Consider the following 23,702-nt stretch of genomic DNA (forward strand, 5'->3'; position numbering starts at 1 on the left):
CAAACACACAATTAAAGGCATCTGAGAGTTCACGTCCTTTGCTGCCTCCTCAGAACAGGCTGTCTGGAAAACTAGATAGATAGCAGTAATGACAGATCATAACTGAAGAGCTGAAAAATAACAACATCTCCCTGGCTGGGCCTGATGGTTACCCCAAACAAAAAATCTGCTTTCCCTGAATTGGGAAATGGGTGCCAAATTTTAACCAGATCTCGAGATAACAGCAAGTACATTAATTTCTTAATATTAGAACACAGACATCCAGGAACTTTGCCTTGTGAGATCCTCTAAACGCAAGAGTTTTGCAGAGGTACTTCAATCTCAAGCGAGGTTAGCAGCTTGCCTGTGCTATGAAAAGCTGCTGCAGGCAGCCGGAGCATGGTGCTGCAGGCTAGAGGTTGCCAGCTTGCCATGGAGAGGTCCCACTGCCTGGCAGGGCAGAAACCTAGCACTGGGACTCACAGGGCGGAGACAGGGCACAGGAATCAGGTTCATAATTTTACCAAAGCATGTGAAGAGGCTCACTACAGAAGGACAAGGGGTTTGTGAAATTCCCCAGGAGCAATGCAGGTGAATTTCACTGTTCTGCCCTAGCAGACAAGCTATCCCTCTGCTTTCTCCTTCACCAGTCTAAAAGATACCTCGCTACCTTGAAAACGGAAAGGTTGAGTTTTAGCCAAAGAACAGACTCCCTTTGTTACCTCTAAAGGGACCCCTGTCATGATTAACCAAAATTCCCATTCCCTCTTTTCACATTCTTTCTACCAAATCGTGCAACAGTGCTGTGCCTGCTTACTTCTCCTTTTTGCCAAACAATAGCTGCATTTCAATGATGCTTTACAAATATATTCTTGGACTGTGCAGCCCTTTGAATGAAATGCCTTATATACATGTACAATATGCCGTGAGTATTGTCAAGGAAACCCTAGCTCTGAAATGCAGTAGTTGCTAAGAAACACCACAGCAGAAGGGGAACAGGGCGGACCAGCAACTTGTTTACTGGAAAATATATACATATTTAAAATATTCATCATTATTATTTGGGGTATTTGTATCTCAAACCAAACCTATACATTCTTAACAACCAGTTCTAATTTCATTTTCTTCCTGAAAAAATCCATATGTATCTTAACATTTCTGAATCAACGGCCCCAATTTCCCCATGCTTGCCATAGCTCACCATCACCCCAAGGAGCTGACTGACCGGCAGGAATTTACTTCCACTCTCCATGGGCTCCAGCAGATTTTGTATCAAGCCTTTTGAAACAGAGAGATGTTTTCCAAAAACACAGTTTGTTTACTTTCAACCAGGGCAATTATTTGCATAGCTGCTTGAACAAAACACCTAGAGGAAATCAGCATTCCTGAAACTTTTGCAAGCAATAAGCAACACAAGAATAGGACATACTGTATATGTAAGCTACTCAGGTTAATAAAAGAACGTTGTCAGAAGCCACATGCTCATCCTCTGACTTTATTGCAAAATGGAAAGAATTTCCTCAATGTAACTGAGACAAATGAATAAATGAGATTCAAGTGCAGAAAAAAGAGAGCAATACAAATTTTTACAAGCACAATCATCCAGTTCTAGAACAACAGGAGAAAGCACAGATTAGGAAAACTTGACTATAGTTGCCAAGTCAAATAGTTAGAAAGTGCAACTTAATATAATAGAAAGCAAATTCCACCCCCCCTCCCAAAAAAAAAAAGAAAAAAAAAAACCCACCACCACTAACAACAAAACTATGCCACTTGAATTTTGTTCTTTTCTACACATATATCATGTTAGGAATTGTGTGATAAAGACTGCAAGAAAACCATTTTTTCCAAGATGGCATTCAATAGCTTAAAATGTTCCATTTTTCCATGCATTTCTCCAAGGCAGTAAAATTCCCAATTTGTAACACGTGAGACAGAAGTTTCACAAAACTGCCATGCTCACTAGAAAGAGCTATCCTGTACCTAAATGAACCAGAGAACCTGCGGAAAACACTGCAGTAATTAAAGAGTAAAGAATAACACACAGAAAAAGGCAGAAGCTGCAAAAGCTACAAAAGCAACATCAAAATGGAAGCTCTCGATTTATTAACACTTGACATTGCACATCTAATAATATTCATGTAAAATACAGCCTTTGTGCATTAGAACAAATGGGAAAAAAAGGAGTTTTAGCATCTGGCTCTATACTGGCACCAGTGTGAGCCTGCAGCAGAATCAACCAGTTTGTTGAAAATGTTGATAACTTACTCCCATTGTAAAACTCCACAGAAACAATTTCAAAAACCTTTCATACAAAAAAAAAAAAGCTTTTCAGTAAGATGAATTTTTTTCTCCAAAATTCATTTTTAGACTGCAATTTATATCAAAGAAAGCAAACCGAAAACCCAACTGTGAGCAACCCTTTCTGATTTAATGGAAAATATAGCATTTTGACTACAAAGGCTAGAAAGGCGGCTAGGCAGCTAGAGCTGTTGTCATTCTTTCAAGGGGATAAAAAATACTCTTAGCTGGACTCATATGTGGCCCCAAATGGGTTGGAATTGCATAAGGAACATTTGAATCAGCACATGCCCAACATTTATTTTCTTGTGCCCAGGCACAAGATGAAAGTTTCGTACATCATGTGCATCCCACAGCCCAGCTGCAGCCACCCAGGAGCGGCACTGTGCTCCCAAAAAGCCACTCTGCAGCATGCAAAGCCCTTCTGTCACTCAGGCTACCTGTGCAGCACCTGCCCAGCAAACTCAGTGCTTTCTGCTTTTAATGAACTCATCAGGTGCAGGATGTGAACCCCCCGCCCCTCAAAAAACCACATTTCCATCTGGGAAATCCCCAGGAAATATGACAACAACCATCTTCTTGCTGCATTATAGAGGCCTGCTACAAAGCACGCTAATATTGAAAGAAATGGCCACTTGAATGTTTTACCAGAAGAAAAACCCTGTATTTATTTCTGAATTTCTTATGCGAAACAGCTGAGATTAAAAGGAAGCACTCTACAAAAATAGTAACACAAGTCATAAAAAAAAAAAAAAAACTTAAGAACTTGTAATAGGAAGTGTCTGTAAATTTTACTAATTCAACCGTGTTGATGATCTTGATATCAATGATACCCGTAACAACTATCACAGGAGTAGAAACCGTCCATTAGCAAGTACACAGAGACCCATTTGTAAAAACTTCCCTCGCCAAGTTGAGATTTTGATGTCATCATAAAGAGAATTAGATTAAGAAAATTGTCATGAGCCCAATTATGACTCCATTCCATGTTCGTTTTCAACAGTAAATTAAAAGGTAAAAAAAAATACAAATTTTCCATCATCCACTTTTTATAAGCTTGATGCTTCACCATTATATTGTGATTATCTAGGCATAGAAATTTTATAGTGAAAAGGTTGCTTTTAATATTACTGGTCATAAGAAAGTGAGTATGAATAATAGGATCTTGAATAGCTGAGGAAAAATTCATTATATCTGTTGGGGACAGATAAGCATTCATGAACAGATTCCTAAAGTGCAGATGAGTTCCAAGGGAACGTGATCTGTCAATCACTCCGGTGGCTTTCGGAGACAAGTCTGCTGAATGGACATGTTATCTTCCAAGTAAGCGGTTAAAAAATGTAGGTGCTCTTAGACTCTATTAGAGTTCACCGAATAAAACCAAGATGACATTTTTAATGCCTCACAAGTTTGTATAAAAATATATAGTATGGAGATCAACAACATAAAAATTACTTCTCATGTTAATAGTCATTACCCAAGCAATAAATTGGCATATCTGCTAGGACGGAACAAATATGCTCTACTGTGAACTAATTGAAGTTTCCACCCCAGAGCACAAGCCAAACTTGGAGAAAAGAAATGAGTGATTTAGCTCCACTCTTGTATGGTAAAACCAGAAGCAGAGAGCAGGAATGCTGGGAGGCTTCTAGTCAAGAATGCAGATGAAAGCCTTCTCTAAAATTTAGGGAAGTATCTGTGTTTTAGAGTCCTTCCCCAAATAATTGTGCACAGTTACTTGATAGTAACTTGAACACCTAAGAATTTCTGTCATTGCTTGCTTTCTTAGGAAATTGATATAAATCTTTGTGATTTTAGAGTTTTAAATGTCCAAGGAGGTCAGAGGCTTTAGGGATCAGTCTTTTCCTTCACAATATTCCTTAAATGTGATTTGAAAGAGTTCTGGAAGCCTTGGTTTGAACCATAAACTACATAGGAAAATGGTACATGCTCACTAGATCTAGTATATTAGATGCATTAAACCACTGAATTCATTTGGAGGCAATTAGGGACAGAAGATAAGAAACACAGGTATAAAATTAAGAAAAGTTTAAGTGACTGAAATTACAAGCTGTGTGTTATGGAAATTAAGGTGACACTACTCAAAGACCATTTGCTGATGCCTATCAATAAAGAGACATAACAGATTTTCTGCCCATGTGGATTTATCTTTGCATCACCTAGTCAAAAGGAAGCTATCAAGATAGTTGGTACATTAGCTGTTGGTTTTCTGAAAATCACTTAAAAATAAGAATCCTTCAGTATCCAGCATGATCTTCCCAGCAACTTTCTTAGAGCTGTAATTTACTGATAAGCGCTACATGGAACCAGTATATTATCATGCTTCTTCATCAGTTCTGTAGCTTTAGAAATATTTATTTCCTGAGGCCACTGAGAGAATTTCAGCTTCCCCCAACCACGTCAGCAGTCGGAGCTGCAAGTTGTGTACCCGACAGCACCTGGGACCTGGCCACCAGTGTCAGCCTGCGTCAGCTCTCTGACCCCAGTACTCGCTCCTGCAATGCTGCCGTGGCCTGAGGCAGGCCAGGGTTGAGAGAGATCCCCCAGGGCATCGTTACAGGCTGTGTAGTGACTGCTCTGGATGTCAGAGAGCTAACACGGCTGTCAACGAAACCCTTGGCTGTTCTTAGGCCACCTTTGGGTTCCTTGCAAATTCAACATTCATTGCAACCTTAGTCAGAGCTCAGCATTTCTCAAATGTGGTAAATATATCTTATTAAAGTTAACAACGTGAGTAGGAAGGCTAGATCAGAAGTATGATCTGCTTCAGAGATGGACAAAACGTACTTTTTATTTCTGAATTCCTTTGAGCACTTTACTGCTATGGTTCTTGAACTGCAGTCACGGAAGTGTGACGGACCACTGGAGTCAGATATTCTGCTCTTGTCACGAACTGTACTATGGCCCTGTAGGCCCACAGAAATTGCTTCTGATTACTCAGCTAATTGTTTGGTACGGTATATGATAGATAGACTGACAACAGAATGCAGATTTAAAGAAATATTTCTCATTTTAGCTCTCGCAAGATTTCATGAAGCTGCCTAGCATTCAGATTATATATTCAATACTCTTATATTATTCCTCAGCTGAAGCATAGGAAAAGGGGGGCACAGAAAGTTTGAACCACCTACATGAAACCACACAAGAAATCTGGCAAAGCAAAGAAATAGAACAAGGGAGCAGGAGGCTGCTTGATGACTGCTTGAGGTCCTACCACAAATACCCTATAATCCCACGAACCCATCATTCCCATGGCCCTTTGTACTAGTCCTATACATAAGTATAATGCCATTATGGGAAACCTAGCTGCAGAACTTCTTTTACTGAAAAAAATAAATAAATATATAGACACAGCCTTGCTTTGTGTTAGTCATGTACTGTATTAGACTAGTATTGAATTCAAACTTCGAAATAAGAACAAAATCTCAGGGATTAACTCTGAGATTCACACTTGCTACCTGTATACTTCATTCCATAATCTCCTCTTTTGGACTGCTTTACTTGCATCCTACACAGCACTAACTCAGGCCAGCCAAAGCTGAATGAAGGGATTTGATGAACAGCAGGCACAGAAAAAGCAAGCAAAATAATCTCAGGCTTCTTAAACTCACATCGGCCAGGATGATCATAATGTCTGTCACCAATCTTGTTTTTCAGCCTTTATTAGGCAGACATTTCATCCGCTGTCCAAGGCTTCAGCTAGTGACTTTGTTCTCTCATTTTATGTCAGACGTGATATGTAGCTATGAAGAATGATTACTATAGCTATTTTTCAAGTGGATCTTCAGCTAATACACATACAAATTCTCAGTTCAGCAGCTAAATGATGTGTATGTTTGCATGATGAACTAACAGCTCAGAAGGGGGCATTATATACTGCAACATAAAGAAAGACGAGTTTCTTAGTCATCTGTTTACCTTTTCAAATTATTGCTGTATATCGGGTCAGTATACAATAACGATACCATACAACGTTTTGAGATGGCAGGCACCCTTCTGAGCAAAATAACCACCTGCTTAGCAAGATCCGAACAAACACTGAACGTAAAACCCTTCTTAAGTAGACCAGGCTAAAGTGTTAAAACATGCAACCATAACACACACGTGTAAAATTTTATTTACACAGGGGGCAATTCCTTGCAGGCTGTGTTTCTTCAGCCACTCTGCAGGGGCAGCAAGGGAAGGAAGTGTTTGCAGAGCAGCTGTGGGGGAACAATGGGAGGAAGAAGCGTCCTGCGGGTGTCAGCCCTGCGGGATGTCTCCATTGTGTCACACCTTCCGCAGGGGTCGGGGGCAGGAGGAACAGCAAGCCTCTAGAAGCGAGGACAAGTTGTGCAGTCCTCACACGGTCTCTGGTTTCTTACAGAATTAGGAGCACAGCAGCCCACCCCCTGCCACCGCCTAAGTGGTGCCTGATGGCTTATACTGGCCTAAGCCCCTGTCAGCTCAACAAAATGATTTCCCTACAGTATTTACTGTTGTTGCCTCTGCACACAGCTTACAGATGCTTAAACAATCTCAGAAAAGTTATCCTTCCTTCTGCAGACAGTTGCCATGGCTATTTAGCATTCCTTTAATACACATTTTTGTGGCACCTATTATACAAAAGCTGGGACTGAGCTGAAGCTGACTAAGGAAGGTGGCTGCTTGATAGCATTTTCACAGATTTCTCTTTATGGTAGCAATATTCAAGAAAATAAATAAATAAATAAATAAATAAAAAGCAGCTCTCCACATATTTCAGCAGTTGATGGCTTCTCAAACCCTAAAATCATTCTTGATAGAAACAGAAATTATAGCGCAAACACGGAAACATTTTAGACATAAGTGCAGGCACAGAAACAGAAATTACTGACGAGTAAAAATTGATTCCTTTTGCTAAGGAAAGGCAAACACTTTGAAGAGATCAGATTGTGCTGTGTTATGCCATTAGAAAGCTGATGAAGTTTGAAGCTCTGCAGAGGCAGAAGAGCTAGTTCTGACAGAAACATGCTGACTAAGAAAAATCCCCTTCTATATTTAAAAATTGCAGCAGATGGTGCTAGCAGTGGGATGCTGCACCAAGTTGTTATGACTGTGGGCACTCTCATCTATCACGGGAAGTCTTGAAATGCTGTCACCATACTGTAGGTCTCAACCTGAACTCTGCAAAATGCTCAGAGTATGTATATGATTTATTGGGTACCAAGTGCCTCTGGGTCAGGCTTCATTGGAAAAGCTTCAAAAATTACATTCCTGTGGCCTGGGAGAACTTGGGATGTCTTTAGGATAGCCAGGATGCTGGAGAGCTGTACCCTGTATTCACTACACAAAACTGTTTCCCTCCTAACCACGTAAAGCCGGTAGCTTTTGGAGGTCGGGGGTATTTCTGCATGGCATAACAGAGATGCTGCAGCCCACAAGCATGCCAGAAGGTGTGCAGGGCTGCCAGATGGGGCCTGGCACGGAGAGGATGGTTCGTGGCTGTGGAAGGTGCCTACCAGCAGACACAAGCTGCATCTTCAGCCTTCCTGGTGCCACGAGGCACTTGGGTTTGGGGGCCTTCACCCAACGTGAGGGGGCATGAGCACGGGCTTTCAGACACATCAGCTAGCAAAACCATCCCCAGCCTGAATGTGCTGCCAGCCTCTCCTCCTCCTCCTGGCAGAGGGGAAGGCATGAGGGATGCTTGCAGCCTCCCCGCCTGCTCACGCCACCCACGCTGCCTGCAGCAGCACAGCTCCCTCCCACTCCGCAGCCCTCCACCGCAGTGCCAGGGAGCTCAGCTCTCTCCGCATGAAGGTGTGAGCAGGCTCACGCCCACGCCAAGGCTCGAAATCACGCCGTCATGCAGCTACCCCTCCCGGTCACCTCTGCTCTCCAGCAGCATCTGCAATCATCTGAACAGAACGAGCCAAATCAGCGGAGAAATTCCCTCCCTGCCTTCTGAAAAACCCACAGTATTTTTTATGAGTTATTAAGCACACAGCCCTGCTGAGTGATGATTTTGGAGTTACAAAGGTAATCGCTGCAGGAATTTTTTATTCTTTCTCACGCTTGCCATGGCAACCAGGGTATCGAAGTGCTTCAGAGTAAGACAGTGCCTCACAGTATCTAAAATAATGTTTGTGGTACAACTGACTTGTTTCTTTTTTCTATAATGGATTAAACATTTTTAAAGCTGTCTTTGAAAAATTGGCTGAAGAAAACAAAGCCTACAGAGCACTATTTTTTTCTGCCTACTTTAACAAAAGAATGTGAATATAGCCTACGTTGATAGAATTAGAGGACCAGAACTCTAATAAAGAGAAAGACTGCAAAACAGGACCCAGCGTTTTTTTCTTAAAGCTACAGGGAACCTAAGGGATCTGGCAAAAGTACAAGAAAAATCTCTTCATCTTTTAAATGTGATTCTGTGTAGGATTTACGGCAATGCATTCACTCAGGTTTCTCTTTTGGGGGGGTGGGAGGGGGGCAAAGCTCAAAGTTCAGGATCCTGCCCTTCTCATATCTTATCTGCACACCAGCAGCTGATGCCTCTCCTCAGGCGTACAAGACAACAGAGAAATACAGGGGAAAGATGACATACCTAGAATGCTGCACATTTCTGGAGGGAGGGAATAGATAGCTGAAGGACTCCCTTCACCAAAGTATGGATGAAGCCTGTAGAATTTATCTCGTACTCAATCACAATAAAGCAGGATATTTTCTCATTCCTAAAATAACAGAAATTATTACTGTAGTATTAAGAATTTGGTATACCTTTCAGAATCAGGATACAATTGATAGACATGTCTCATGCTTCTAGAGATGAACCTCTCAGATTAGAAACTCTTCTGAAAAAAGAGCTGTCAAAATCAGACTGATCTCCATGAAAAGAGGCTACGCCATTAGCAGGCACCATCTTGCCCTTCTGTTGGTATCCTTGTTGAGGAAACAGATCTGTCTCCATAATTCTTATTTGCGCAAAGATAAATTATGTGCCCTAGGTAAAATCTTATGACAGTGCTTTCAACCAGTTAGCTATAGAAACACTTTTCTACTCTAAATTGTTTATATATACAACTTCTTTTGTCTCCATTCATTCCCATACAGTAGACCACAGAAAATGGGATGACTGAAGTCTCTTTTTCCATTTTAGGAAGCTCAAACCACCAACAGGCTCTTACTCACCAAAAAATTAAAGAATAAGATAGGGCACATCTCCTCTCTCATCCTTCTTTTGGTGTTTTAGGATGAAAACTGGTGGTGAAATGAAAATAAAACTCTTAAGAATTGTCTGGAAATAGCTTTTAGGCTTTCTGAGCAGTGCGACAAAAAATTAGGGAAAGGACTCTATTCTCAGCTATTAATAAATGTAATTTCCAAGAATGAAAAATAATGAATACTTCCACTAATGAGCACTTCCCAAACACTTTCACACTTGCATTGATTCTATCATTCATTTGCTGTAGAACTACAGTTATCTACTCTTATGCAAATTAAAACCAGAGTGAAGAACAAATAGGCCATTTCTATACAAATCATGACAGATTCTTAAGTTACCAACAGTTATTATATTATCTGATACGAACAATTCAAATCCAGGGGCAAAAAACAAAACCAAAAAAAAAACCACCAGACAGTATTGAAAACAGATTTCTCACACACTGAGTTTACGAAACGAATCACAATGTGCCAAAAACAAAAGCAAATTCTATCTTTCTGTACCAACTAAATTTTGGAAACCAGTCAAAATATAATCATCTGATAATTGTGTTACTTCCCATTGTAAAACAAAAGCAATTTTGCCATCCAACCCTAATATCTTGTTTCATTATCCTAAAAAACCTTTATTATTGCCTATTGCTGGAATAAGTTCATTTACTTCTTTCCCTTTTCCTTTTTTTTTGTTTAAATATTGTTTTAGTAGTCCATAATGTACAATGGGAAGGAGGCTTATTACTTCTGAAGAACAGTATTTCCATGGCAATACCAATCATCTATACTAACAATCTCCTATCATCTTTTCCCAACGCCTATAACTGTTGGAGCTTTGCTTAAAATAAGTTAATAAAATACTCTACAAAGAATATATTCACAATAGAGATTTCATTACTTCCTTTATGTATCTTAGATATTCTTGGTTTTTATAAGAGCATTTGGGTCATAACATCTCTTAAGCAATTAGAAGCTCTTTAATTAGATGCAGGTTCATGCAATGCTGGCAGAAAAAAACCAAGAAAAAAACTCAACTGTGTAGACTCTTACTGAAGCTACAGGGAGCAGAGGACCATATCTACAAGACCAAAATATTTGCTCTTACTTCTTTTGCATATATGTTAACAAAAAAATTCCTGTTGTAAAACCAGTTAAAGTTAGGGGGTTTGTTTTTGTTTTTGAATTCACAGAAAGTGTGAAGAATAGGCACATGGCAGGACTAGCACTATTTGCTAGTGCTTTTAACCTTAATACCATAATACTGGCCATAGTTACTGGCCATAATACTGGCCATAGTTAGAAACACATGCCCTATTCCCCTCTCCACAAGGCAAAATCTGCCACCAGTGGCAAGGAAAAGGCTGAAGTTAAATTATTATGCTGTTGCTCTTAAACCTGCAGTTGATTTTCACTGTATCAGAAAGACAGCGTGACTGACATAAAAATGAAGATATTTTGACACAGCAAACTGATTATTTTATTTCTACCCCTCACTGATAATTATCCCACTTTCAATCTGATCCAGCGAAGAAGGAACACAAAGGCCTATTATAAACTCAAGCATATGGCACCGATCAAAGGAATTTAACTTTCTTTTCTAGGCTAAAATTATTTTCTTTGGTAAGACCAGAAAGCAGCATCGATCTGCTGCTTTCCTCTTCATGTTTCACTTCAGCAGGATAACAGCAACTCAACTTCATTGTCAGCAATAGACATGGTCCTCAACAGACAGAGAGCAGTAGCCAGTGAACAAAGTCTCAGACTTCTTCTGCATCCACGTGCTCTCATACATGCGTTTGCTTCCTCAGAGAACACAGAGATACAGAAGAACTGCAATATAACTTCATCTCATTCTTCCATAACACAAAAGCAGTCTCAGAATTCAATAAAAACAGAAATCTTAACTGAGAGCATCTCCCAGAATTTTCTGTATAGACAGAAATCTAGATGGAAAAGGAGGAGGAAGGAGGAGGAAACCTTAACAGCAAGTTGATGAAGGAGGCTCTGTGTGAAAGGAGCAGAAACAGCCTTGGAGAAGTGACAACTGCCCTGGCTTCTCTCCCTGCAAACTGGGGTGTAGGCCTCCCGTGCTCCAAGAATCCTCACAGTTTTCCTCCACACAAGATGCCTTTTACACCATCAACACTCTCTCTTTTCCCCTTCAGATACAACTGGTTCTGATCCTTTGTAAAAGTTGAGGCTCAGCAAGAAATAAATCCCTAGCAGATAAATCAGATAGATAACCCTGTGGCACATCACAGCCCACAGAAGGAACCAAGTGTTACCTCTCCCCAGAAGAAACTGCCTTTCCAGAACATCATACAGGCAGCTAAGAGTCCCTTTACTCCTGCCTACATGTAACTGTGAGAAACCATTTCCTGTTAGCAGTCAATACAGAAATTCCAACCTATTAATACATATTCCCAGGTATCAGAAGCTTAAGAAAATAAGCCTAAAGTCTTGCATTGAATTTACAGTGCTTTTGCATGACAGCTACAGCCATCAGTTTTCAGGCTGTTCAGAGGATATCCTTCCATAGCACATTTTGTACAGGGAACAACTTAATATTAGTAGCCTCTATGTTAAGTTGTTGGAAGAGTAACACTGCATCAGTAAGGACTGGTACCGTGCATTTATTTTTCAGCAGGCAATTCCAAACAACATAAACCATTAAACAAACCGTAGCATTTTGAAAGATAAAGACACTGTGTAAACTGACGGTGCATGCCGAAAAATCTCCTCCCCTGAAAAATGTGAGGAATTTGCATTGATGGCTTCCCACATTACATATGGTTCAGTGACATCTCTCATTCCATAGCAATCAAAAGTTGTTGGGGGAAGGGGCTGAAGAGAGAGGGAGAAGACAGATGACTAATTACAATGACTGAAATAATACATACTAATGAGGATTTACTCTCTTGATCACTTGCACATGCAAATATACACCTGAATCAAGAATATATACAAATACTTCAAGATCTTCTATAATAATTTTTGTATAATTTTAGTCATGGTTCCCTGACTACTCTTTCTTGCTCATTTAATTTCATTGGGAAATCTGGAGTAAGTTATTATTAAGCAAAATAGAACATATACCTTTTCATGTTTTGGATGAAGAGATGGAATATAAAATAGTAATCAAAAGACAGTGTGCTAAGGAGAAGGTTATTAAGGCTGCAGAATGATTTGATTAATCATTGCATGTAGAAGTAAAGTATTCCAAAGCTAGGAAAGTTTGTGATTAAACAGGTCTGTACAGCCTTGACTTCATGCTCTGGGGTGTTATGAACCAGTCCTCTAACAGTGTAACCATACCTTGCTCACTGCGTACACAACCGCCAGCACTCGGTGAACCAGTCGTCAATTAGCACTTTGGTTCAGTCTCTCTGTTTGGTGTAAACTGCCACATACTGTTGTAAGAGTCAATGACAAATTGCATACTAACCAAAAGCTGCTTTAAGACAGAGCTGCCCCTCCATAGCCATCACTTCAGTACCCAAGTGCTTCCCCAAGTCTTTACTGCAGCCTGCTCTGGGAGGGGGCACGATGTTTCTTTCTTTGCATCAAACTCTGCACTGCAACTTTGAGATTCATCATAGAAAATCTCTTAAGGCTGTTTCTGTTACAATGGTAGCATCAACTAAAACATTCCACAAATAAAAAGCTTTTTTTTTTTTTTTTAATTGATGCTATCCTGTTCAACTGCTTCATCCCTAACTATTTACAGACCCTTTGAAGAATCAGGGACACTGAAATCAGTTTGAACCTGCGTGACCCAATAAATCTTAACATTCTGTCTTAAACTGTCCTGCCTCAGACATCTGCTTCAAAGCTCTTCTTTTTCTTACTGTGTTGAAATTAAGAAGACCACATTGGCCTTGGAGGACAATCATACAAAATATCCTTGAATTTCCCCATAAGTTTTGAGTAACTTTTATCCTCTCCTCTTCCATTCTAAAAGGTTTTGTCATGCTTGTGTATTTTTCATAGTCCTTCCAATCCAGCAAGAATTAAGAAAAGAAAGAAAACAGCACATTACATATGCTTCTGAAGGCATTAGGTTAAGTACTTTGTAATTCCTTCTTTTGCTAAATATTTTAATCAAATGGTTTGAGCATTTTTAATAGAAAACTGTTCCCTCTGGGGAAAAAAAAATCAAAAAAAAAAAAAATCAAAACTGACAAGTTACTCCCAGCTTAAAGAAACAGAGAAAACTGAAAAAATACCCCAACCTTTTTACAGAAAAACACCTCATGACCAAAACATCAAATGTGGTATTGAGAGACTAGGAGGGATGCAACTGCTACCTCAGAAGTGTACAGCCACACTTACTCAGCACATCTTCTTGTTCAGTGTTTTATTATAAAATTTGTTGAATGACTTTGTAAAAAGAAAAAGGATAGGGAAAAGCTTTCTAAACAGAAAAAAAGAGGTAAAAATCCCTTTGAAGGATGCAGAACTCCCTCTTTTGACGCTTTTCCCACTTTTCTCTAAGAGACAATATGAGACATACCTTAACTTTTCTAACACATCAAAAGAGCCGTAAAAATAACTTATTTACGCATTCATTCATTGCTGAAGCAAAGAAAGTCAAATTGTTCAAACCAATAATATCAGGGAAAAAAAAAAGAAAAAGAAAAATTGTGACTTATTTTGTTTTATCCAATGCTCAGTTTCTCAGTGAGGAAATATTTGGGCAGAATATCTCCACAAACTTAGTCTGTTGTTTTTTTTTTTTTTTTTTTTTAACGAGCTAGGAATTCCTTTTTAACACAGGCACTAGATCAACCAGTTTTATTTTGATACTGGATGGTCACCAGGCCATTCAGCTGACGTGGCTACTTGAATTCAGGGAGCATGGGCTTCCCTTTGCCTGGCGCACGCTACAACAGTTTAGTTCTGCCCTACAGGTCCTGAACCTAGGACAGCAACATGAGTCACCTGCTTTCCCAGACCAGGCTTTCTCTCATCTGGGAGGCCTTCTTTACAAAGTCAGGCTTTTCTCTTATGGATGACTTGACACACTGGGATGCATATTTCTCCAGCACGCACCACTACTGAGACACTAATTCAGAAGAGCCAGGGCAGCAAAGCTAGCTGCAATGTGAGACACAAGAGCATTTAAAATAAATAGTGAGGATAGAAATTGAGTCCCTCGGAGCAGAACAATTTTTTGGTGGCCTCGGTCTGGTCCTGGAATTGTCTTTCTGTCAGCACAATTTACATATTTCTTTTCTTTGTTTATTGCAATCACAGAACTGCTTCAAAAATATTTAGATACTGGGAGCTCAGAGGAGACATGTTTACATAGCTGACATTGTGAAAAGATAGAGATTTCTCTGGTGTACAATGATCCAAGAGGTTTTATCCCTTGAGCAGGAAATACTAGTACCCTAATCAAGATAAATTATGCTTTACTAATGTAGACAGACACTAAAGGATATTTTTCAAACAAGCAGTATAACACAACGTCACTTGCTGATACACTACGCCATATAACATTTGGGCAACCAGGTATTTCAAGAGAAAGAAAGCAAGATTAAACATATTAGGACCAATTTTCATAGCAAGTTAAGCAGAAAAATTAGTCAAGTGGCTGCTAATGGAGTACACTCACATTAGCAATAGATAATAAGCCTCCAAGCAAGAATTCTTAAAACCTATTTGCCCTTTTTCTGCAATTCCAGTGAAGCAGCAATTGTGTACCTGCTTGGTACTTTTGCTATCACAATTTCCCAAGGACAGCAGTAAGCCAGACACTCCAGCACAAACTGCAATACACATGAGGTATTTTGTTAAAGGAATGCGTGTGAGCTTAAATGGATCATCTTTGTAAGGGATAACAACTCAGCTTCCAGATCTACATAATCTAATTTTATGATAAAGCTACCAGTTCCAGCGATCTATGGAACAAACTCCTAACCTTTCAAACAGTGTTGAGGCAATCAGCAACATACTTTACGGCAACAAGACTTAGTCATTTCGATACGGGGCCCACAAGCAAGTGCCTTGCATGTGAAAAACGCCACTCCTCAGCCACATCTGGCTCTTCAAAGCAGCTCAGCTGACCTCATACCCACATATACCTCTAACATGAATAGCAACAAAAAGTCATATTTATTTTACAATTCAGATTAAAACTAACCATGTCCATGTTACTACTTACAAGTAGTCTCTCTTGGAAGACTGGCAGATACCCCTAGATGCACCTTTAATGTCTGAGTTTTCCAAAAGAAAGAAAATGCTGGCAGGTATAGGGTTTCAAAGCTCTGGAAAGAACACTGATAACTCCACACAAATATTAGGATGTGCACGCTTTTTCAAGGTTATCTAAGGAGGAAAAGATTTCCTGCAGATGAGGCAAAACATTCACATGAAATTGGTGTGACATTTCTGTGAAATTAATATTTTTAAAAGCCTCCAAACGTTCCCATCACAAGCCATAAATTGCTTAACAAATCACTGGGGCTGAAGACCCACAGAGCAATTTTCTTAAAACTTGTCCAAAACCCTGTGGTTAAAAATGAATAATAAATAAATATGCCCATAGCACCAGTAACTGGCACTGTCTAGAGCAATAACACAGAGCTTGAAAAGGCCTCTCCAAAAATAACTTTGCGGAATACAGCGTTATGAGGGATGTTTGTGCCCTGGGGGCTGCTTTAACAAACACTGTTTCTGTTAAGGGGATTATTACTGCTGGGCAGTCATAAAGCTGATGGCTTCTTTAAAAAACTAAAGCAATCACTACACAAGTGCTGAAAAAGGTTTACTGTGGTCAACTTAACAAGGGGTCAAGAGCAAAACTAACACAGAAAAAAATGTGTCTCAGAGTCTATCCAGAAGACATAGATAAGACTGAAGTCAGGAAGACTTGAAGTTATTTATCCTACAGTTCTCAAAGGACTGGACAAAGAAGTTACTGAGATCTGCGCACTTGGGATGTGGAGAGCACAAAGTAAATTTGATTAATTGGATTAAAGGACAGAATGTAGCATCCATTTTTAAAATGTGGAGGAGAACTAAGACTTGCAGAGTTGTCAGCCTACACAGCAGCACTGCTGAAAAATATCAGTGCTAATATGAATCACAGTTGAGTCAGTTATGTAACACTGCACAAAAACAAAAAAAAGCCATTCTGGGAGGTAATAAAAGGAATATTATATGCTGTACGCAAGATAGGAGAGGTAATTATGCCTTTCTTTTTATTATGTTCAAATGGGAGACTAGGCTCAACTGGAGTTCTCCCCATCAGAAAGGACAGAGACAACATGCAGTGCCCAGAACAGGCAAGCAGAAATGAAACGTTGTTTTGGGAAATGCAGCTGGATTGTTTTGTTTAAAGAACACCAATTCTAATTTACCAATAAGTAAAAAATTTCCACGCAATCGACAACGTTAATTGTTCTCAATGGCCGTGTACACTGGGGGTTAGGAAAGGGAGGAAAAAGGAGGTTACAAAGAATTTGCAGCAAGAAGCACTGAGGTTAAATATTGTGAAACTGTTGACTTGTTCTTACTGAATCACTTGATCAGGGCAGGTGTTCATGAAGTCTTGGTCTGACAACAGAGTGCAAGCTTTGCACAATACAGAAATGAACTCACCACTGGACATTATAAAGGGGAAAGAGGAGTGAGCAATAAGAAGAGGCTCCTTGCAAAAAAAAACAACAACAACTGACAATAGCCAAAAAAAACACCAGCCCCAAGTTAAATGAAAATGTTCAACAACATTTCTTAGTACAGTGCTTTCTTAATATTTGAAAATAGTTCCAAAAATATCCACCAGGAAATTTGCAGACAAATCTGATCTTCCTCAGTGTATGGTGTTAAAGTAGGTAATCTCCTGGGGAGAAAGGAGCCTTCCTTTCTATTATTCTATTTTTAGATACAGGAAAAAAAATATCATTTTCAAGAATAAATTATAGCACCTAAAGTACAGCTTTAGCTGAGGTTATTAGGAAGAGAGTAATGAGGCTCAAGTCCTAATGAAACTTTGCCGTAACATGGAGACCTTAATGTGGTTTTTGGTTGGTTTGCTTTCTTCTGATGACTAAATAATCTACATAATTTAAAGTATTTCAGAAATAAGACAGCCAAGTACCAACTATGGCTAACATATTTTCCTTTTTTGTATGGCTTAAATTTTACTCCTTACCTTGAACAAAACCAATCAGCTAAAGATTTTAAACCAAAGAGGAGCTAGTTTATTAGGTTAATCTGGCTTGCAGGAAAATTTAGCCTTCTTCTAAATTCCTGATTATCTCAAAGTATAGAAATAACAGCAGATGCCAAACAGGCTGCATTTAAATTGCTGGTTTCCCAGCAAGTGTGTTTCCTAGGACTGCCTCATGCTATGCTGCATTTCAGAGCCAGAACAACCCAATCCCATTATAATTAACACATTGCCTATAGCCACAATGTTTTTGTGCCATGAGGCAGTCGCTTCAGCCAAAGAGTTGCCCGGTATTTCTATGATCCTCAATGACTTCCTGTCCAGCTTCTGTAAGAATTTGGGCAACTGGAAAAGCAGAGCGCTTGCTCCTGGCTGCTAACCCATTTTTCCTGCTTCAGCTTCCAAATGAACTTCTTGCACCTTTGCTACTTTAAAATATCTCAACATTTTGAACCGGTCCTCATTTCCTACGCAGGTCCCCCAAGTGGTGCTGGTAAATTGGCAATCAGTGGCTCTCATGCCTCCCTGAAATAGACCTTTTCCTTTGCCAATGAATGAATGGATGGCATCCCATATTTTGCAGGAATACATTTTTGCAATGATTTAGTGAAGCTCTGAGAGGAGCAAGTGCTACAGGAATAGCTACCGTTGGATCTACCTGAGAGTACCCATTACCAGGAGCGGTGCGTGACCTTCAGCAGCTCGCTGTCGATGTGCTGCCTCCTGTGGCTGGTTGAAGCCGTTTTCCAATACGCCCTGACACTAGGAATTACAGCAACACGTGTCACGAGTGGTTCTCTTGTCCATGCAAGTTATCACAAGTGAAGCATCAAGCTCCATGCGTTATTGTACTCTGCTGCAGCTATTTTTAAATAGATCACTCTGCAGAGAGAAAGTTTCTGTGAGCACCTGTTTTCATTCATATTTTATGTATTTACACACACAGTATTAGGTTTAACACCTATTTTATACCTTTCCATTTTTCATTTATTTTCAAAAGAACAAATTATATGACAGAAAACAACAGAAAGCTGAAACACAGATGCAGTCAGTAATTTTATGTAGATGTTCAGCTGATGGTGATGCTTTTGAGATTTATGACTTCCGCATTATCTCTCATTTCCAATTACTGCTTTGTGTGCAAGTTGCAGGGTATGTGCTACGCTTTATCACTGCCAGATGGTTCTGAGTTTAGTGAATGAATCCGTAAGGTTTCCAGGCAAAGCACTGGTGTTGGGAGTAACAGGCAAGACTCTGTTACAGATTTTTGAGCATCTCCCACGTTGTACTGATTCAAATAACTTGTATTTACTGTGGACTGCCCTCCATGTCAAAGTGAAATGCTTGGTGGGGAGAAAGCATTTCCTAGTCCACAGCAAAACACATGTCATTAGAGATGCATTTATAATGGATTTGACTTAATAGAGGTGGAGGCCTAAAGACACTGTTAATGCTTTACAACAGTAAGGTTGTAGCAAGCTTTTAGCACAATATAATGATTTGCCAGGCTAAAATTATACACAGAGCAGCGCTCGGTTGAACTAGCATATTATGTTTTCACTACATACTCACACAACTTGGCAAAACACAGCTCCTTCAAATCGCAAACCATTTATAATAATTGGAAGTATCATCCAGCTACGCTGGCTCCAGAAGCTCCAGACAAAAGGGGGTTAAACTATCCACACTGTCATCGTGCAACTAGTTTTATGGCTCCCCTCACAGGGCTCAATATTAAAACCACACATACTGTTGCTTATGGGAAATTCTTAATTAATAAAACCTAAGTATAATGTTGTTTTCAGTAGGAGACCATGTACAGAATACATTCTTATCAGCTCTGTACAAAATCCTTTTAGATGAGCTTATGGAATGCCTTTGTGGAGCAAGGAACACCAAAAATTACTATGAGGTTCCTTGTCAGAGTTTATTTTGCATTAGCTACAAATTTTCATTTGTAAAGGCATTACATAAAATTATCAGAAGTGGTTCTATGACATCTTTTAATAAGAGCAGAACATATCAAATTTTCTTACACTTCTCGCTCTTTTACACCTGTGGAATTTTCCAGAGCTGATAAGAATATTTTTGGTTGTATTTCAAGATGAGTTTTAATATACATAGAGAACGACAAACTGATGGCTCCTGGGAGTAAAGCAGCCTGTTTACCTGGATGACAGACGCAGCACAGGCATCCCGAGGGCACGTTTCCCTTACACATGCTGCCCTCCCACTGCCCTGAAAGGATCACCTCTAAGCTGGCAGGGGATATCCTGGGTCTATGCAGCGTTACTCCGTGGCCTCTCTGCCAAGACTATGAGCAAAGGTCTCCTCCTGCCCGTGATGACAGGGACACCTCTGCACCCACGGGTGACTGGACCCATTACTCCTCAAACCCAGTCTCCTCAGATAGAAAAGGCACGTAGAAATCAATGTCAGACAGCAAATAGGCTTTCCAACCCAGAAAGTAAAACTGCCTCACTGATAAACAATCTAATATTTTCTTCTGTTTTAGTGCAAAATGGCAGCCAGACAATTTTTGTATTTGAAAATAGTTGCATTAGTTTGCATCAAACTGCATTTCTTAGCCTCTTTTAATTTACTAAGCTATAATATCTAATTCATCAGTCTGAGCTGAAGGAAAAATATGCTTCATACTACAGCCAACTCTACTAGGCAGCCAAAAATCAGACTTCAGTAACAGCGAAGTCGGATATTTTACTTTCATGAGTTTCCAAGTAAAATATCTTTGCAAAAACAGTTAACGAGTGAGAAAGGGAGCTGGAAAAGCAAATCAATAATCCCCTAGAATTATTGTGCATATCCGTGAAATGCACTGGTATAACTGGGAGCATCTAGACAAAAATGTTGAGGATTAAGAACTGAATGGAACATTAGGATAGGACTGGAAATATCAGTATTCTTTGCCTACATTTCCAGACTACAGTCTTACTGCACCAAAAGTCACATCAAGATGTACACACACAGGGACTGTACCAAACTCTCAGGCAAGCGGGCATTTGAGATACATCACTAAATCCCAATACTTTCCTGCCGTGTATTTTGTCCCTTCTTTCCACATCAGTTCCCAGCACAGATCACAGTTTTCACCCATCCATGTCAACATACTAAGTCTGTAGGAAGCTAACCAAACGATCAGAAGTCAGACAACTTTCTTGCAACGTTGGGTGACGACAATGAACACTGAATAGATCTGAAAAATCATGCAGAAATCCCAGGTCAGGCATCTGAGTTGTAACTGCTGCAAGCTGTGCCCCGGGGGTTCACCCTTCCTCCTGGCAGGCGGAGCACAGGGCGATCCCTCCTTCCTCCTCCTGTCCACCCCGCAGCCCCAGGCGCAGGAGAAGAGTGGGAAGCGCACTTACCTTGTGAAGCAGCTCTAACCGGAGGCCTGTCAGGTGTGAAGGCAACTCAGCAGCAAGGGTTTCTCTTTTGACATTTCCCAGAACAGGAACTGTAAAAACAAAGCAGGTTGCTTTCCCTCATTTTATTCCTTGGGACAGCTATCAAGAGCAGCTCAAAGAATCTTTAGCAACATCTACCATTTGTTACTTGTTACAAAACATCAAAATAGGTACAGTAGCAATACATTTTACAGAACCAGAATGCTCTCACAGCAAAAAGAGCACTTGTTCTTGATAAATTGCAAGCTAAAAGTATGCGTTGGTTTGTGGGTTGTTTTGTTTGTTTTGTTTGTTTTTAAGCTTTCCTAATGAAATACACAGAAGAGCAAAGCAAAGTGACTGAGTCTCTATATTAGTCCATTTGCTAAAGGCACAGGATATGGGCTTTGGGTTGGAAGACCAGGGAAACAGCAGCAAACAAGCGCCACTCCGTAAACACCCACCAAAGGCAGACGCAGGAATAATAAGAAAATTAGCATTCCTTTAACAGAAATACAGTAAGCTCCAGCTTGAATTCTGGATCCAGATGGTTTTCTCTGTACCATTTGGAAAATCATTGCTTGATCCTTTGCATTGATATGTCTAGCAGAGAAAAATGGTTTCATGTATTCAACGTCATATCTACGTGGCAGAAACCTTACAGTCAGAGACCACTACAGCCCCACAGCATGACAGTCCTCAAAAGGCAAATAAGATCAGCTTCAGAGGCACCTCTTATCCTGCCCTGCTCTGTGCCTCTGTATTCTCCCCAGCCTGCAGCACCGCTGAGCTTGCTGGGACTGACAGCGAGGTCTGCAGCCTCTCCTCCCGAAGCACAGACACGGGGCTGCTGGCAAAGAGCAAGCCAGCCACAGGCTGCCGGTTATTTCTAGTGCTCGGGCTGTGCACGGTCCTAGAGAACTAACTTACTGATAGATATTTGCACAACTGGTGGTATGCTCATCTCAAGTTATATTTCCAAGTGACTCTGTGAATACAAACTTTTCAGTAGCTATTGCATCCACTCTTCCCCTCCCCCATCCTAATCACCACCAGCATCTCACATGCAAAACCACTGACGTACAATTAAGTAATCTAAATGAGATTATTGCAAGCACTATACAGAGTTTTTCTTTTAATTAAATAATGCAATTACATATGTATATATATGTACATATAGACACAAATTGATATCCATACAATTCTCACAGAACTAGCAAGTCTATTACACCAACCTATCTAACAATCAGTCTTCTGTATTCAAGGGGCCAGTCAGCCTCTGCTTGAATGGAAAAGGCCGGGAGCAAGACAATATTAGCTGGTGCTATTGGCATGGAGGCACTACTTTATAGTTCGCAGCAGAGTTATTTGGAATTATTATTCCACCACAACCTATAATAGAGTATTAAAGAAGCACAAAGAACTGAAATCTTGCACGTTTTGCTCAACAGGCCAATCACAGTACTTTAACAGTGCTCTTGTTCAAAGTCCTTTCTAACTCAGATCCCAGAGCACTAAGCTGTCACAGTACCCTTACCATCTGTTAAGATAAACTGGCCACCTTCATACTAGTTCAGATAAGCCTGGTGTCCCAGTTCAGAACCGTATAGTTATAAACCCAATGGATGGCAATGCTTAAGATGCGTTTGTGAATGGGGATCTAAGTGAGAGAATTAACATATTGACGCCGCCTCCTGCTTTCTGAAGTATGAACAATTTCACCACTGACGACTTCTTTTTGATTTCCTCAGCACATTATTTACAATTCAAAAGCATCAAAATTGCCAAAGGTGACCAAGAAAAATATTATTATGGCTTCGTAAAAAATAAAAAAAAAATAAATAAAAATCGCCGTGAGCCAAATCTAAGAGTTAATTGAAAAAGAAATTAAAAATCTGTTTATGAGCTAATTGCTTTTACCTTTAAAGATCATCATTACTACAGCACAGAGAGATTAAGGTTTACAGCTGATTTAGCAAGCTAAAAATTCCAAACTGTCAAATAAACTTTTCTGAAATAAAATATAATGGCAATTTCCATGGAGAAGAACATTGAAATAAATGCAGTCAAATTAGATTGCAACTATCTCCAAACAAATAATGCTTCTTTTCTAAGCTAACAAAAAAGGAGAGACATTTAACTGTATAATTACAAAAATCTTTATAACACAAAGAAGTAAATCTAGATCTGAACATATGGAAAGTTATACTTAGAATTGATTAAGTGTGAACTGAAGTAATGCTCCAAAAGGTTAGACTGGGAATTTGTAATCTCTGAAAGACAAAAGCTTATTTGCAACACCAAGCACAAAATACCTCTCTTTATGCACAGTATTTTATGTAGTAGTTCTGCCAGCTTCCACAGGCTCCCCTACCTTGCCTTGCACGTATGGTGAAGGACCCATCCATAAATGTTCTGGGGAATAACGTACAGTGGTATTTTTGCTTCCTAGCAAGCTCATCATTATTTTCAGAGTACTCCAATTAACTATTCATTTTTTCCTGTTAACACTAAAAATGAATTAGTACCCTAGAAAGCTTCCTCTGCTCACTGGATTTGGGAATGATGTTATAAAACCTCTGCAAACAAGTCATCACACGTCTGTTGTTAATGCCTCTGGTCATTATCCGTGAACAGAAAAA

At 39.8% G+C, this 23,702-nt stretch overlaps 1 protein-coding gene across 27 annotated transcripts in view; it reads right to left on the minus strand.

Moving 5' to 3' along the window:
* CSGALNACT2 (chondroitin sulfate N-acetylgalactosaminyltransferase 2) overlaps positions 1–23,702 on the minus strand; it is a 268,548-nt gene that overhangs the window by 142,000 nt on the left and 102,846 nt on the right. For all 27 annotated transcript variants that reach the window (XR_010832668.1, XR_010832659.1, XR_010832661.1 and 24 more), the window contains one exon: positions 21,043–21,131. The gene's annotated coding sequence lies outside the window, so the exon portion shown is untranslated. The remainder of the gene's footprint in view (positions 1–21,042; positions 21,132–23,702) is intronic.

This window comes from Anser cygnoides, chromosome 7 (assembly GCF_040182565.1).
Source record: "Anser cygnoides isolate HZ-2024a breed goose chromosome 7, Taihu_goose_T2T_genome, whole genome shotgun sequence".
Classification (NCBI taxonomy): Eukaryota; Metazoa; Chordata; class Aves; order Anseriformes; family Anatidae; genus Anser; species Anser cygnoides.